Consider the following 18,965-nt stretch of genomic DNA (forward strand, 5'->3'; position numbering starts at 1 on the left):
TAAGACAATATGTTCAGTATGACTCTTGAAAGGAAACGAATCTGTGTTAAAACCGTTTGCTTTCTATTAAGGCAGTCCTTAAAGAAATTAGCAAAAAATGTAAAATGATGCCATTCTTCTCATTATTGTTTTGTTTTGGAAAATATAGATGTGTTTCATAAAATATATTATTTCTATGAATATATAATATAACATTAATTAATAGGTATATTTCAATATTATTCTGTTTTAAATTTTAATATACTCAGTATTAAAAATTATACTAAAACCACATAATCCAAGGCTCTTTGGAGTCCTCAGTAAACTTTTAGAGTGTACGTAATCTGGAGACCAAACAGTTTTGAGAATGGTTAAGCTGGAGAGATGGTTAGAGGCTAAAACATGACTGGCTGGCTGTACAAAGCTAAGGAGTTTTGGTTTCATCTTAAAAATTATGGGGAGATACTTAAATATTTTAGATAGAGAAGTGACACATTAAATTTATTTGTTGATTGATTGTGAAATATTAGTTTGCCTGTCTTTTGGAGGATAAATGAAGGGAGGCTTTGCGAGGAGGCTTAGTGACAAGGTAGCAAGCTTTTCCAGAAGTTCAAGTTAGAAGCAATGAGGGGTTCAAAGTGTAGCAAAGGACTGGTCAGAGTCAAGTTGAGAGAGATCCTGCATCTATATAGGACTTAGCAACAGACGCTATAGGGCTTCATGACCAGTATGGTACAATGCATGGGATGAATGAGAGCTATGACTCCAAGATGCCTTATAGGTATCTGGGTTGGATATTCAGGGGCTACTATACTCAGATCTCCCCAGATCTGTGTGTGTGTGTGGTGGGGTGGCGGGGGGCGGGGGTCTCTCTAGCTTCTTCCGTGTTCTTTTGCCTCATTGGAAGATGCTTGACAGCTCCTGGAACCACTTTCCTCATGTGGTCAGAGGAAAGTGACCTGGAAAGTAGCTGGACATTTACATTCCTGTATTATTCTGTTCTCATGCTGCTGATAAAGACATACCTAAGACTAGGTAATTTATTTTTTTAAAAAGAGGTTTAATGGACTCATGGTTCCACATGGCTGGGGAGGCCTCACAATCATGGCAGAAAGTGAAAGTCACGTCTTACATGGCAGCAGACAAGAAAGAATGAGAGCCAAGCAAAAGGTGAAACCCCTTATAAAACCATTAGATCTCGTGAGACTTATTCACTACCATGAGAACTATGGGGGAAACTGCCTCCCATGATTCAGTTATCTCCCACCAGGTCCCTCCCACAACATGTGGGGATTATGGGAGCTACAATTCAAGATGAGATTGGGGTGGGAACACAGACAAACCATATCAGTTCCCCCTACCCTCCACCCTGAGGTGGTTTTTGCCAGGAATGGTATGCACAGGAATATGAAAGCCCAGGGTTCTCTTTCTGGGGTGGCATGAGCCAAGGGAGGTAATGTACATTCCAGACTTCCTCTGTGTGATAAAGCTGAGGCTAGAATTTTGCTGAGATCACACTGTTGCTTGGCTTCTTCCTTTTCCCATTCCTCTTTCCCTTCCTCCATCAGAGATTTCTCCTGGGGGCACTTTCTTGCTCTGTCACTGCACATGAATATTCATCTCAGGCTCTGCTGCTGTGGGACTTGACACAGGACTGGAGTCATGCTGACCTTGCATTTCACTTAGATAGATTATACCAGGTATGGAGCAGATTACAGGACAGAGGAGAGTAAGTTCATTTTCGGACATGTCGATTGTAAGTACATTTGAATCATTTTATGGAAATATCTAGTAAGTAGTTAAATCTGAGTTAGAAATATTGATCTGAAAGCCATCAGGATTTAGGTGCTGGTTGAAGCCATGAGTATGAATGAGGCTAAATCAGGAGAGTATATGGAGCATCTAAAACTGAGGACTGGGTCATGTGGACATTTTGACAGTTGCAATTAACACGTTCCTCATATAAATCCTTTCCATACAAGTAGCAGTTTACATTTTCATATTCAGAAACATCATATTGTTTGACCTTTACGATAACAAAGGAAGGTGGGAGGCTATGTGTAATTATTGTCATTTTTCAGATGAGGAAATTAAGACAGAATTTATGTGAAACACTCAAAGTCACAACAGTGACAGGACTAGCACAAAATCCAGGTCATTTAATTTCTAGCACAGAGGTTTTCCTGCCCCTTACAACTGCTTTTGAAAAAATGCATTTTTTTTTTTTTGGTATATACTTTTGCAATGTATTGGAAATAGTCTTTCTTGCAGCCTCAGCATTCTTATGGACTCATATTACATCTGCTCCAGCTTTTCTGGTATCCTCATCAATTTATCATGATCTGTTGCAGGACATCTTTGTTTTCCATAGCCCAGAAAATCACTTCCTTCAGGAAGCCACTGTGAACAAACTGCAGCCCTTGGTTATTTCTTACTTAATAGTGTTGCATGGATTTTATATTATATTCACTCTCACGTGTTGATATGCTACTTTTGTGTTTCTTTCTTTTCTTGTTTTGTATATTTTTGTTTTTATTCTTCCAACTATATTGTAAGACAATCTTTAAAGTATTCTCTTTTATACAAAATGAATGTTTCCATTTTTTTTGGGAAATAAAGAAAATATAATTCTACATTATAACAACCTTTTGTATATTTTATTTTAGTCATTATTTTTTCCACATGCTTATGCTGGCATTCCTGAAGTTTTCAATTGTTCAGCCAGATTGTTATTTGGTGCATAAATCCGTCTTGCAACTATTTTTTTTCTTCCTTAGTATATATTACAATGCACTATATACAATAGGGACGTTGTTGCTGCTTGGGAATTCATTTGGTGAGAGACGGACTTGCAAAAGATGACTCAGATATTTCAGTCAGGTCAAAGATGGTCAGAGAGTACATGTGCTATGAGGAGATGACTTTTTGCTAATGGGGAGATTTTGACTTTAGTAGAAGAAAATGTTTGAAAGATTTAATTGAGCCAATTGTCATCACTATGTTAGGATGACCCTATTGGGTGAGCTTGTGTTTTTACTTTCCCATCCCTACTGGGACTATTTGGACAGCTGGGTGTGTATCAGATAAAGTTAGTACACAATTTGGTTTTATCTGCCTTTTATTCAGCTGTCAAAGCATGATTATGACCCCGTTTCAGAGTATAATGTAAAATACTTTTCTGGACTTTGATTAATTTTTTTAACTAAAGACAGTCCTAACAGGTCACATGTTTCATCTTTAGCGAAGAAACTTTGCAGTCAAGGTTTCCAAGTTATTCTGTAAGTCTGTCTGGCTAGTGTCGTCTCTTGGCATGATAACATCATTGCATATAACTACAGCCCACCATTGATCTGAGTGTATTAGACTTTCAAACATTCATTCCTCCAGACTATAAGCTGGATTTGCACTTTGCTGGATGACATTTAAGCAGTTTACTTGGACGTAACATATTCCCAGCACAGCATGAAAATGCATTTACTAAGGGCTTTGTGTCTGTGGTTTAGATGAAAATAGAGTAAAGCTTCCTCCCTCTTGAGATGTTTAGATAAGGTTTAATTGATTTTGAAAATACATTAGCATGACCACAATGCTTTAAAACAAATGAACATTTTTTTTTTAAATAAAGCAGGTTGCATTGGGGGTTTGACTTAAAAGCTTTGAAATGGTGAAATAGCGAAGAGTTTTTTTCCTTTTTTAAACTTAGAGAAAGTACAGCACGCCCCCAAAATATTTCTAATTTATATTTATGCTTCTAAGGTTTGAACAGAAATAAACTTACTTCTGGAGAAAAGGCTTTTTATCATGGGGGACTTGAAGTTACGAGCTTTTTCACAAGACGGTGTTGGAAACATATGTCCTTGTTGTCAGACTAATGCACCTTTATTGACTTAAAGCTTAGAAGGAAATCAATAGATTTTTGGAGACACATAGGAGATTTCAGGCCTTCCATTTATGAATACGATGAATTGAAATGGTCTTTAGACTGTCTGCATTAGCATCGCCACTTACCAATGTGGTATTGAACATATGGCTCTGCTGAAACAAGTAATGATGCACCCCTAGACTCTTGCTGAAGCACTTGACTTCAAACTGTGTGCTAACCAACTTCTGCTTAAAACCCTACTGAGAGCAGTGCCCTGTAGGTAAAACAGTCTGTGAAACATGGTATCCACTCAGCTGTCTGGGTAATCACCTCTATCTTGAGTTGGAAAGAGCACTAGAAAGTTACATAGTTGTTTTACACTAAGTTATCTTCTGAACAATCACCTTCACAGAATTAAATTTAAATGTTATATCTTTGGTTTTGTTTGTATCTGGTAGATAATTTTGGTCAAAGACAAACTGTCCATCATTCTGTGTATACAGTGTCATTTGATAAATCTATTTTGAATTTATAACCAAGGGAGAAGTGTATGTGCCCATTTTTCTCTCTAGCTCTCTTTCTGACTTTCTGTATCTATTTCTTTTTCTCTCTTAAAATTGGTTTGCTTTCTTCAAACAAATAACTTGAAATATTCAACATACTCATTTTCTTGCCTCTGAGGAAATGTAGAGCAAAATTGAATAGGCAATCACAATAATTATATCAAACCTCATTCTTAGCATTTTGCTTTCTTTTGCTCTTCTTATATCTTTGATGTGTTATTTTTTCCAGAACTTTGTTATATACATGAATTTTATTTTAAGGTGTCTTAGATCCCTTTTGAGAAGCAGAAAGTAATAAGCAAACTGTTAAGGGAAGGCTAGAAAGGGATGATCAGAGGCCAGAGGATAATGAGTCTATAAACTATAGAAACTTAAAAGGAAAATGGTATTTTTGATTGTCATTTTACTGCCAAGGTGACTGCTTGTGTTTCCAGCCAACAAATGGTCATATATTCTCTAGCAATACTTAACAAGTCTTGGGCACACCATATAATATGCTTTCCTGTAGACACTATTGATTGAGAGAAATAGTAGATGTGAATAAATATATGTGGATTTAAAAAGTCCATGTATGGAATTCCATTATAAAAGATTGTGAAAGAAATATATAGAACTAAATATTTGGGCCAAAACAAAAACACAGTGAATTACCATATTATTTGCTTCTCTGGTAAATTTTCAGTAATGGCTTTTATATGAACCAACATTTGCTCAAAGGATATAGAAACTTGAAATCCTTGGTCATCTGAAAAATATCAGAAATGAAGCTAAAGTAAATTTAATGAAACTAGAGGAAGACATTATTATTTACTTAAAATATATTTACATACAACCTTTTAAAATTACATTTATTTCTCATATAGGGTCCTACATATACACTTGAAATAATGCAGATACTAAGATATGATAAATTTCAAAATGAGAAACACAGAGTTCTCAGGCTCGAATTGGCTGAAATTGGCTGAAATGTTATTTTCTTGAATTGGCTGAAATTGGCTTGAGATGGCCTTTACTCTCCCATTCCTGTCTTTAACCTTATACAGACATTGTTTTCAACAAGCACAGCTGATAGCAAGTGATCATGAAGCAATCTTTTCCCCTCTTTCTCTTTCCATTGAAATTACTCTTTAGAGTTATTTCCCTTCCTGGATGAAAAGTGTGGCAGTTTGTGGTCACTTTCATGGAATAGAGTTTTTCTGTCATTGTAACTCGTAAGACATGGACTCAGTATTTCAAGGTCTAATCTCATATAATATTCAAAATTTCAATTTTGCTTTAATGTTAAAGCTTCTCTTTTTTCTCTTCTCCCTTATCTTGATGGCTGGTTTCTACTTCTCAAAGATCAGAATAGTGGGAGAGAGAAGAGGGAAGGGGCAGGAAAGTTCCCTCTGGTGTGGTTGTGATGTAGCTCCTATGCTTTCTAGACTTGCAGGTGATGAAAGCTCACTTTTTTTTTTCTGGTGGGAAGCTTTTACACGGGTTCTTCAGAGACTCCCATCACTGGGGATCCCTCAGTTGAAACTCTCTGGAGATGACAAATGCATCTCTATTTCTGTTAGTTGCTTGATTCTTTCTTAACCCCTTTTCATTAAACAATACCTGATTCATTCTCTATCTTTTTTCTCTTCTTTTCTGCAGGATGTACTCACATCCCAACAAATTGAAAATGCTGACCAATCCCAGCACAGCCAACTCGAATTTGCTCCTTCATCAAAGTGACCAGCACCTCATTTCTTCCTCTTTAGAATTTATAGGTAAGAGTCAGCAGTCCACTAGGACTCTGTAAATACAGGGTACACAGAAGAAGCTCCTGTTGGGGGCCACGTTGTCTAGTGAGAGAGGACACGCTACATTATCTTAAAGCTTTAAGGTAAAACATTCCATTTGTCTTTTTATTGGGTGAACGGGAAGAACTACTGGAACGGTTGTAGTTACTGAGTCTTCTGGAATCATAATGTAAGTTAGTGAAGGTTTATACAACTGTGATTGCAGAACAAGAACATAAATGGTGTCAAACTATGCAATATAACGTAAATGTTCAGATGAAAAAGATCAAGTGGTAGAGAGAGGGAAGACAGGTGATAAAATAGGAACTCTAAACCATGTGCTGTATAAAGCTAGAAATCCAGAGAAAATCTCTAGTTGTTCTATCAAAAAAAATATTAAAATATGTGATTTAAAGTTACAAAGGTAACAGAGATATATATTGTAATAGTGATTTAACTCTAGTAGAAGGAATAGAAGAAGGATTTTTAGTGTTGTGCAGTTGAATCCTGTCTCATTTAGTTGAAGCAGATAATGTTTGAAATGGATAAATTTTAAAATATATTTGCATAAACATATTATTTAGAGTCTTGAACGGAGAATAGGAGTGAGAAAGGTGAACTGAGAGAGGATTGCATTTCATTAGGGTTCTCCCGTTTTCCTTGTTCTCATCTTTCTTTTTTTTAATAATGTGTGTACAAATTCCTCTAATCAAATTTAAAATATTTATTTTTAAAATATATTTTTAAAATTATATATAAAATATATAGATGAGAATATAAATGGAATTATGTGGAAAAATATATAGACAAAAATATATCATTATTCAGTATGAAAAAGGTAAGGAGGTAAATTATTGCTGCAAGATATTAAAATAGTATAAAGTTATATTATTCAATATGATACAAATATAAGCATCTTCAGAAAGCTCAAAGAAACAGAAAAATACCAAAAGGGTGTTTTAGTACATATATAAACTAAATATGTGAAAACGATTTACTAAAAAATCTTTGGGGAAGGAAAGGTTATTTAACAAGTGGGTTTAGGTCATTTTTAAATAAACATGTTGCCTATAACTGTATCCCATATTAAAATAAATTCCAGATCATTATACACTTATAAATATTAAGCCATGAAATGCCTAAAAGGAAGCTCTGAGTGTTTGTTTATCTGAGTTATACGTTAGGTAAGACCTCCTATACTTCAATCAAATGGAAGAATTTGCTAAAGAAAGGACAGAGATTCAACAAATTTCAAGGGTTTAAACTGTATGCGTTAAACTAAAAGATGGCAAAGAAAAATAATTACAACAAACATTAAAATGCTTAATATGAATTTATAAAGAAGTAATTAAATGAATTTTTATTTTGTCACATTCAGTGCCAGAGTTCCAGCACCAAACATGACAGACATGGTCTTAAAAATCAATGAGAAAAACCCTGAGACTCCAATAGATAGATGAGCAAAGATCATGCATGCTTACTTCACCAAAGAGATAATGCAAATAAGTCATAACCATTGGGAAAATATTTGGCTTATTACATGACCAAAGCTTACAAACAAAAATAAGATTTTAATTATATTAATTAAATATAAAAAGCTGTTTTAAAAGGGAATACCCAGTGTTGGCAAGTGTCATGAAGTGGGTGTTCCAGAGCCAGCGGAAAAGTGCAATTTTTTTTTTTTTTTTTTTTTTGAGATGGAGTCTTGCTCTGTCGCCCAGGCTGGAGTGCACTGGCGCAATCTCGGCTCACTGCAACCTCCACCTCCTGGGTTCACGCCATTCTCCTGCCTCAGCCTCCCGAGTAGCTGGCCTACAGGCACCCACCACCACACCCAGCTAAATTTTTACATTTTTAGTACAGACGGGGTTTCACCATATTAGCCAGGATGGTCTCGATCTCCTGACCTCGTGATCTGCCCGCCTCGGCCCCCCGAAGTGCTGGGACTACAGGTTTGAGCCACCACGCCTGGTCAAAAGTGCAGTGTTTTAACCTTTTGAGAAAGTAATTCAGGAAGATGAGTAAAGAGTTTTAAAGATGCTCGTATATGTAGGGCCAGAAATTCGATTTCTAGTGTTTTTGTAAGGTAATTCAGACTAGTGAAAAAAATCGAGACTTTCTAAGTACTCAGCCATAAGGAACTGCCTAGGTAAAGTAAGAAATTGTATATTTGATATAATTGCGGGCATTCAATATGATATTCACATGGAGTTGTGAAATATATGGAAAATGTTTATGATAAAATATTAAAGCAGAACACAAAATGATATCAAGTATGGAAAGCAATATGTAGAAAATGCAAGAAATTATGCAAACATTTTAACAATTTCTCTAGGAGTTGGAGTATGATTTTTAAGTAGTTTGAATATTTTTTCTACCTCGTACTTTCTCCAAAATGAATTTGTGCTATTTTCATATTGAGAACAAAACACAGATAGATACTAAACAGCTAGTTTCAATTCTCAGTTTGTTAGTTGTGGGAACTTGGGCAAGTGACCCCTTTTGTGAGGGGGAACATTACAGCTCACCCAGTTTTGTTGGAACTCCACCTAAGTTACAAAAATGATTTTTGTTTTGCCGACTTCTGGTTACACAGTCCAGTACATCCCTCATTTACTTGTCTTCATTTCAGCCACTGAATTACATTAATAGCCCTTAAAAATATTTCTCCCATTTAGGGAAAAATTATGCCGAAGACAAGGGAGCAAGTTGATGTTGTCCCTCTGGGTTTGTGCCCATTATCTCCAGACCTGGAGGTATTAGCTGAGTTTACAATGTGAACACTTATTTTCTTGTAGCCTTTAACCTCTCATTGGTCCATATTTCTCACTTTTTAAAAAGTGTGGCCTTTTGACTTCCACTGTGCACCAATAAACTTAAATTAGACAGAAATGGGACAATCCCCTTTGTAAGAACCACCCAGTATTTCTGTACTTGAAAAATAATTGTTTTCTCCCCTTGATTCCTTCTTTGGATGGCCTTTGACTTGCCTCTCTCGAAGCAGCCAATGTTTATACAAGGCAAGCTCCGTATCAACAGTCATTCTTTGATACACCCCTTCATAAACCTGGGGCCAAGAGGAAAAAAAAAGTACAGGAATAATAAGAAAAAATAGAGGAATAAGTCAGCTTGGGACTGGATAGCCTGCTAGCAAAAATGACATTGGCTTTTGAGTTTGAAGAGGTTTGTTCTTGAGAAAATGTATTTCAATCAGCTCTCTAATACTCAGGTACCCAATAAGCTATTGATTCTTTCCAGTTGGGAACATAATGTAATAATATGCTAGTCCATTAAGTCAGAGCTTCATCTTTGCACAATTCGTATTTTAAACTTTAAAGAGGCTCACAACTGAGCTTTCACAAACAGTAGCTGTTTACTTTCTTTCCACTAAAATAATCATTGCAAATACCCCTCTGAGAATGTATATTTTCAGATGCCAGGTAATCAAAGCTTAGTTGTACTCAGACGCTTTTTCAGAAACAAATGGAAAATAATTGCTTTAAAGTGCCCACTTGTGAGGATTTCTGCTCATCAGTATAATTGCCAGCATCCACTGTCTTTCTACCACAATAAATTCACAATGATTCATTAGCTTCTATTAGGCGGGATGAAATAGATCATCTTGCTAACATTAACTTTGATTTTTAAATGGCTTTACTTGATTTCATATTGGGATTACAGTTTGCACATAAACTGAAATAATAAATACCCCCTACCCCACTTTAAAGGTAGTGGAAGAGAATAAAATTAGAACTCAGCCAGCCTTGCAGGATTTAGATATGAGCTCTCAGTGTGGGTATTTACTCTAGGAGTGTTTTTATATCTTCTCTTTTGTCAAAGGAATTTAATTTCTTGACCATAAGCCTTTGCACACTGAACCCAGCAGTTGGCAAATAATCCGTAGGATGTGGTACCAAGTACCTTTGTCCAGCCATTTCTTTGGCATCAAATGAATAGGATGATTACTGCAAAAACTGCTGGGTGAGAATGCTTGTCAAAAACTTTGTAATCTTATATTTAACATATTTCCCTAGATTGATGAGATCATAATTAATGTACCTCAAGACTACTTTGTATATGTGGATATTGGTCAAAGGTTAACACACCTTTGTTGATTTCAGTTTTTAAACAGCCTGGGAAATACATCCTGTCTTTATCTTTGCCATAAAAATGGCTGTGGTAATTGACTACTTGCATCAACTACCTTGATGGGATCCTGTGAACTCACTGAGGGGTCAACCTTAACTTTCTAAGGTCAATAGAAGTGGGCATCTCAGTCTCCCCCAAGTTGGTGAGCATCCTGAGTGTGTGGATCACCAACAGTCCACCTAGTGACAGCCTCTGGGCAGTACTGCCCACATTCCTACTCTGTCTCAGCCTCCTCCACCAACTCGGGATCCCGTGCTCCAGTTTCTAGGTCTAGTATAGTTGAAAACAAAAATTAAATTAAAAACAATGACTGTCCCTAGGATATTTTAAAAGTTCCAATTGAAAGTGCAGATAGAACTTTTAATGATTGCTTCAAACACAAATAAACTGAGTACTCATTTAACTATTTTAGACTGTTTTGTGAGTACTCATTTAACTATTTTAGACTGTTTCAATATAACAAAATGAAACAGAGAGGACTTCAAGGCAAAAATGATTCAGAGAGGCTACATGGAGAGGACTTCAAAGAAATGACTGGGGGTCAGAGAAGGGCCTGATTGTCAACCATGCAACCATGCATGGTGAGCCAAGCAGGCACCAAGCAAGCATGTCTGGCCAGGGCCTAAAACAATAAAATGACATGAATGCTGGCCTTAGCAAGTTAACAAGTGGCCAGAGTGCAGGAGAGCAAAACAGACAAATCACAGTTTCTTCGCTTGCACAGTGAGCAGGGGCTCACTTCACAGCAAACCCAACACACCCTATGCTGCTTCTAACCGTTGTTCAGCAGGCTATAGAGGTGGCCTATATCCAGCACAGCACCAATGATTTGTACAACTACAATGAAGGGAAGCAAGAAGCATTTCTTTAAAAAACAAAAAAATCAGTGGGTATTTCTCATTTGGAGCTTGGGAAGCAGTAACCTAGTTTCTGGGCTGGCTGAAGAAAAATAACAAAGTGCCTGATTTTTCAGTGCTGGGTCATTTCTAGAAGAAATAACTAGATGAAAGGATACCCATCAAAGTCTTTTAGAGATAAACCAGGGCAACTTTCAGTTGTTTGGATGAATAACCTTAATTCCTATTAATATAAGCTGTGTTTGTCCTGTAGTGGAAGATCTACATGTATTGTGGTGCAAATTTAATTTGGTTGAAAGCTTGCAATGCCACTAAAATTCTGAGAACTGCAAGTTTAAGACCTTTAAAGCTAGAGCTGAATAAACATGGGTATACTGTGCATTCTGGTATGTATAATAATTTGTTCTAATAAACGTTTTGTTGATGTAGGTGAGGGATGGGGGACAATATTTGATCATAGGCTATTTTAGTCTTTCTATCCTTAAAACATCAAAACATAAGATTTGTAAGAAAGAATAGCTACCATGGAGTATTGGGGCAGCAGTCTGTGTCTTTGATCCAAGACAAATATGGGTCAAAATTGGAGGAAGCACACAAAGTTTACACATCTGACATTTATTAGAGGTTTTATAAATGTTTGCTGTCTGATTGATTGACTGGTTGAAGGAATACATGAAGTAGACTGTTTTATGTACTACCCAACTTCTCCCATGTCTCCTTCTGTGCCTAGTGTTGCATTTGCTCTTTGCCTCACCTCCACATAGCAGTACCTCATGTGGATGCCTGATCTCCTGGGGGTGGGGAGGCTGAGAGATTGCGATCTAGACTTGTTCTGACCATGCACTCACACTGTGAAACTTCGTTTCCCTTGTACACTTTATCAACCTCTGGAAAGGTATATTATGAGACTACTTCCAAGCTCTAAATTATCCACAGGTAGCTTGAGACTTAACCAAATGAGTACCTTCTTCAAATTTTAGATGACAAATTTAGGGGTGGAAGCTTCCTGAAAAAATCTCCCAAACAACTCAAGACAGCTGCCAAGAAGCCAGGATAGAAAAACTCTGGGTTTCAATTCTCAGTTGAGGTGAGAATCCAGAAGAGTGAGCCTTCTCAATTCAGGAAACAGATTTCCAACTCAGATAGTTCAATGACCACATACTATATTTGATGGATTCCAAGGTGCAAATTTTAACATCTCTGTGTTAGGCTATATTTTACAATAAATACCATCGAGCAATTGCTGATGGCTAGGCCGGTGTGGTACAGTTGACATTGCCTGAGTTGTGAAAACAGCAAAAGCATCATCATAAAAAGTTGCAGAATGACTGACAGCTGCTCAGAAGAAAATCCTGGAGAAAACAGTGGGACACTCTTTTAGCTCCTAGGAACCAAATGATTGCAGAGAAAGGGGTTTATTCTAGCTCTTGATGATTGCTCAAGGCTTAGCCCCAAAGGATTTTAGTTCTTTTTGTAAAGTTCTTAAAGGAATATTGTATCAACAATATAGACATTAATGATACTGAGTTCGAAAGTAATCACAAAAGTGTCGAACTATGATCGTGAAGTTTTAGGAATATATATTAACCTGAGGTGCCCAACCCATGGGTCATCGACTGGTACTGATCTGTGGCCTGTTAGGAACCAGACTGCACAGCAGGAGGTGAACGGCGGGCCAGTGAGCGAAGCTTCATCTGTATTTACAGCTGCTCTCCATTGCTCATATTATCACCTAAGCTCTGCCCCCTGTTAGATCAGTGACAACATTAAATTCCCATAGGAATGCAAACCCTATTGTGAAGTGTGCATGTGAGGGATCTACGTTGTGTGCTCCTGTGAGAATCAATTGCCTGATGATCTGTGACTGTCTCCCATCACCCCCAGGTGGGGTAGTTTATTAACAGTTGTGGGAAAACAAGCTCAGGGCTCCCACTGATTCTACATTATGGCGAGTTGTATAATTATTTCATTCTATGTTACAAAGTAACAATAATAGAAATAAAGTGCGCAGTAAAGGTAATGCCCTTGAATCATCCCAAAAATATCATCGCCAACTTCCCAGGGTCTGGAAAAATTGTCTTCCATGAAACTGGTCCCTGATGCCAAAAAGGTTGGTGACTACTGCATTAACCAATATATTTCATCTATGGTTTTGTTTCATGTGTGTACAATGATAATAAATTATAAAAATAAGTGTCTAAATACATATAAGAGAGCTTTCCAATTTGCACATAATTCTAAGTGGTGAGACTATACTGTATCATAGTTTAATAAAGCAATGTTTTTCCTTCTGGTTAGTACATAAAATAATGGGGCTGCTTCTCAAGTGAGAAGTGAATAATAATAATAATAATGGGCCTCCTAGGATCTATGGTGTCACGTCTAAGTACATCTGATATATTTTCAAAAAGTTCCGAGAGAAATGCTCTTTATTTCAGGGTTTACAAATTACTCAAAGTAGAAAAATCAAGGATGTCAACATGCCAAATCTAGGATTTAATTAACTGGTAATTTTAGAAAATCACATTAAAACAGAGGAATGCAATATTAGTAGCTGTGGGAAGAAGGGCCGATGAGTGTGCTGGTAAATGTGTTGTATGGGAATTTTGGTTAACAGGCACGCATTCCGCACACAGCATCTGCACTGGGTTGTTACATTTTCCCTGAAACTAATTTGAGATTTCCTCAGGTTGTGACAACTTGATGAGGAAAATAGGCCATTCCTCTGATTGTTAGCTAATCTCACCATCTCTCTCTCTTTTTTTTTAAAAAAGGAAGAACAGAGTTATTTATAGATCCTATTAATTTAGCTTAAATGATTCTAGTTACTGGATGTGCATAATCAGCTTTTTCCTCTTTTCTACTTAGAGTTGGCTGGAAATGCATTGGATGAAAGATTAGAAAAATGTATCATTTAAGAGCATCCATAACTGCCTCTAATGTCATAATACAAGTTCAGTTATCAGGCCATGTGTAAAATAGGCAGATTCAGTCCTCTGTGGTAGGAGGTCAGATTGTTTGCTTGTGCTTACAAACACGTGGGCAGAGAGAGGCTCTTAACTTGAGAAGTGCCCCTTAATGTCACGTTGAATGGAATTGGAGTACACTCTTCTGTATTTTCAAGCACACATAGCTAATTCACAGTAGGAAATTTTAAAAAAGGTTTGAGGAAGATTTCCTACTGGGAGATTAGCAAAGGGATTATTTGGTGGGGACCATGGGAGAATTTTGTTTTTCCCTGGGTAACCATCAGTCTTCTGGTTAATGAAAGTGTCCATTATTCAGTTTAATGGACCCAACCTGTGTTATTATAATAGCAGTGGGAGTCTGTTGCCTGTGTGGTCCTAGGGAGATGACAGACAGGGAGAGAATTTGGGAAGCTGTGTGGAATAATGGCCAAATTTTTTTTCTGATGGTGGGATCAATTTGAGCTACCATGCCATCAACCTGGTCAAGCCACTGGAAGGCGGTAATAGAAAAATTACTTTTTTTTTGGAAGTGATTTCAAATTTTGAAAAAAGTTGCCCCAATAGCACAAAAAATTTCCATTACATTTGAGGAAATGTTATTATTTTGCCATATTTATTGATTTTCCAATTATAGATATATGTAATATTATAGACAGAAAAAATAACCATAAAGCTGGAGATGGAAAAGTTATTAAATTGGTGCAAAAGTAATTGCAGTTTTCGCAATTTAAAAGTAATGGCAAAGACCACAGTTACTTTTGCACCTACCTTATAACTTTTCCCTCTCCGGCTGTAAAATTATTTTTTCTGTTTATAATATAATCTGTGTCTATCTGTAAGTTGTTTTTTTCTTCTGAAACATTTGAGGACTTTGACTTTGAGCCCAAGACTGATACCACCACTTCTAGTTTAAAGGCAAGATGGTCATCAGCCCAGACCTGGCTCCAGGCTTTACCCTTTCTTTCTTGTACAGTTGAGTCTCCTGTGGGCTCAGTTCTGCTCTCGGTTCCCATTGCCTGGCCTCACCTGAATTCAGTCTGCTCCAGCACCCTGTGCTTCAGCTTAATAACCAAGTTATTTCTGGTTATGCTCCCTCCCTAATATAACACTCAAAATTGGTCCCAGGCTTCAATCCTTGCCCATCCCTCTGGTCACCGTCCCTGGGCATACACAGTTAGCTACTTCTTCCTCCTCCTGATCCAGGGTCCTGAACTACTTTTGCCAGACCCTCTCCTATTTCTAAATCACAGGCTGTCAACAGATTTCTCCACTCTGGATATTCTAGCTCCCTATTCTTCAGACTGAGCCTCAGCCCTCAGATGGCCTGTTGCAGGGCTTTCATGCTAAAACACTTGACCACAAGCATGCGTTTAATCATTCTTTCATTTCATCCATGTGTTGAATGGCCACATCATTTTAACTTCTCTCTTCCTGTGTGCTGGGATTTTGACCAAATATTTCTATACCATTTGCATACTCTGTTTGATTGACCTTCCTGGGGTATCTACTGTCAACCCCAACATATAGACCCATTTCTGATTCCCCTGCTCATCTTAGTGGGTGGGTCCACATGATGGCCGTGACTCTCTTCATCTTCTCTGTTTCAAAAGTGTGAAAACGGTTATTTCCAATCAAATAGTTCTTTCTTCTGTACTTGGCAGACACACGTTACAGCTGGTTTGACCTCTGGCCTGGATCTTAGTTCCGCTACTTTCTAGTTGTGGAAACTATTACCTTGCATCTGTTTCTTAACCCTTCTAAACTTCATTTTCCTCGTTTGTAAAATGGAGATAATAACAGCTACCTTATGTTTTCTTGTGCATGCTTTAAAAGAGATTAAAGCATTTAGCAAAATGTCTTGCAAGTAGTAAATGCTTAATTCGTGGTAGCTAATTTTTATTATTTCAGTTCAGCTGAAGTGATGCCTAACTACAATGACAAAGAACAATGATATGTGATAAATATAATAATAGAAATAGGTAAAGTCTGCTTTGGGAACATAAGTTCCAGGTAAAGACATGCATAATTCTCTCTTGAGATATGGAGGAGGAAGGCTAAGCTTTAGAGGAGAGATAACAGCTGAGCTGGGCTTTGAAGGATACATAGGAGTTTGTCAGAAAAACAAGGGTAGAAAGAAATCACATGAGCAGAGAAACCCATTCAGTTAGGCCAGAATTTCCCAAGTTTGGCACTATTGACATTTTGGATTTGGTAATGGCTGTTGTAGGCACCTGTTCACTGTGGAATGTTTAGCAACATCTCCAGCCTCTACTTACTCTACCCAGTAGCATCCTCTCCCCATCACAGTGGTGACATTGCCAAATGTCCCCTAAACCCTTATCCTTTATTCTCACTTGAGAATTCTGAATTGGGCCAATAGGAGATTGGAAAACTTTAGGAAAGCTTCTCCATTTTTACTGCTGGTCTTGTCAGCTTCCACTTTCCAGAAAATAGGACCTCAGTTGGGTTTCCAAGCTCTGTTAAGTGACTATTTCTCATTAGCTATCCAAATGGTCATGTACTCATCCTGCTGGCATATATTTGAGCCAATGATTACTGAGTATCTAGTGTGTTTCAGATGCTATGTTAAGCACCAATTACACAGAATCCTCCCTCAGTCATGGTTTGTGGTTGGGGCACAGATCCAGAAATGTACTCACTTTTAAAATTCTTATATACCCCAGTCATTCTTACAGAATTTTGTTTCAATTTGTGTGTAATTTATCACCATAAATCATTCTTTAACTTGTTATTGCTAATCATTAACTCATTATAAGATTATAATTGTGGGTATAATTATCAAACATAAAATATTAATTGCACATACCTCCATGGATTTAATAATGACTATAACTTTATGCCTCCTCACACTGGCTGCTGTAGGCTCTGTGCCTTCATCTTCAGACTCTTCAGGACCCTTCTGATCGGTGAGTCTAGGAGTGCATAAACTGCAGTCCCAACAGCATGCATCAAATCTTTTTTTTTTTTTTTTTTTTGAAATGGAGTCTCGTCTGTCACCCAGGCTGGAGTACAGTGGCACGATCTTGGCTTACTACAATCTCCAACTCCCGGGTTCAAGCGATTCTCCTGCCTCAGCTTCCTGAGTAACTGGGACTACACGCACTTGCGACCAAGTCCAGCTGATTCTTTTGTATTTTTAGTAGAGACAAGATTTCACCATGTTGGTCAGGCTGGTCTTGAACTCCTGACCTCAAGTGATCCACCCGCTTAGGCTTCCCAAAGTGTTGGGATTATAGGCATGAGTCACTGTGCCAGGCCTCATGCATCAAATTTTGATTAACCTGCATCCCTTCTATTTCTTTTGCTTAACTCCCACATCTTAATTGCACTCTATGGATTTATCTATTTTCTTTAGTTAATACCTGGCTCTTACTATTCACAATTCCCCCCCTTCAATTCCTCCTCTGTAGGATTATTGTTATTTGTAGCAACAACAACAGCAAAATATGAAAGTGCACATGCTTAGACATTGGGGTGGCATGAGTCATGACAAGGTGACGTCTGAAACATGGGCCTGGGTACAATTTGTAGAAGTGCATTCAACCATAATTATTGTAAATGGCTTGAGGACAATTCCATTCTCTAATATCCATTGAGAATTACTGAATTGCCACCTACTCTGAACATTAGCTACTTTACGAAAGGGAACACTTAATCTTCTACAATTGCAAAGCAGAGAAGCCTAGATCAATAAGGTTGTATGCATGTGTGTGTGCGAGTAAGTATATTTTGATCAATTGTGATCTGTTTGATTTCTGTAGAGGGACAAGTATGTAAATGTTTATCTCACATCAGGTTAGTGATGGGACCTGTGGTTCTGAGGATAATGATGTCATATGAGAGGACATCCCAGATGCAGTCACTTTAGGGAAACTCTGTTGCCTATGAAGCCATACTTTCTGAATTCACAAAACTCGTGCTTGTGTAAAATAATAGCTACTACATTACCATGTCTTGCTTTCAGTTCTTTTCTGCAATTTAGTAATTTGCTGCATGTCTAGTTGGCAAAATTTAATTTGTTTATGATGATTCCTTTTACTTTCTTTGCAGTTGAGTTTTGCCATTTTTCCATCTTGGAAATTGATATGAAACATAAAAATGTTTAGAGTTGTCTGACAACTCCCTAGGAAACTTTTAACAACCATTAATTTAGAAACAATTTTGCTTCTGTAATTCATTTCTCAATTGGTTGTGATGGAAGTAATTGTCATATCCAGAGGGAGAATCTTGACTTCAGGCAATACATGAATATCTACACTCTTCAGAAACAGCATTGTTTTAGTGGTAAATGCCCTCAGTTATAAAGAAAAATGGAATTAAATCAGGGAAGCATAATACCATGGCAGAACCCTTTCTCAATAACAATCAAAATTACCAGCCCTGTGCATCATACACTTCAGTAAGAGAGAAAGACTGATTTTATTCTTGAAATCTTTATTTCTCAAATGTTTGATTAGGTGAGTCCATACCTATGTATAATCCACCCATTCATTATACTTGCAACAAAAGTATTTTTATTACCAAACATCTGGTATTTCAGTGTCAAAAAATAAGTTACCTAATTTCTCTGAATTTTACTTTGTTATTTTCAGAATAAGGGTAAATTTACCCCCCTTGTAGAATTGTTGAGAGGTCTAGAAAATAACACACAAATCAGAATATGCTTTAAGGCTGCTAAATAAATGACAACTGTTTCTGCCTATTTGTAGATATTGTTGGCATATATTTATCACGCAAATCATCAGAAGAATAATTCTGTCTCTTCTGTTTTTGAATAGCTTTGAAACCTGTTGGATTAC

The 18,965-nt window shown here is 37.2% G+C and overlaps 1 long non-coding RNA gene across 3 annotated transcripts in view; it reads left to right on the forward strand.

Moving 5' to 3' along the window:
• LOC129523712 (uncharacterized) overlaps window positions 1-18,965 on the forward strand; it is a 340,801-nt gene that overhangs the window by 228,124 nt on the left and 93,712 nt on the right. For 2 of the 3 annotated variants that reach the window (XR_010134771.1, XR_010134770.1), the window contains exon 3: window positions 6,043-6,158. This is a non-coding gene — a long non-coding RNA (uncharacterized lncRNA). Of the gene's footprint in view, window positions 1-6,042; window positions 6,368-18,965 lie in introns of those variants that run through there. The other variant, XR_008667289.1, reaches the window with a different exon arrangement.

The sequence above is a fragment of the Gorilla gorilla genome, chromosome 6 (assembly GCF_029281585.2).
Source record: "Gorilla gorilla gorilla isolate KB3781 chromosome 6, NHGRI_mGorGor1-v2.1_pri, whole genome shotgun sequence".
Classification (NCBI taxonomy): Eukaryota; Metazoa; Chordata; class Mammalia; order Primates; family Hominidae; genus Gorilla; species Gorilla gorilla.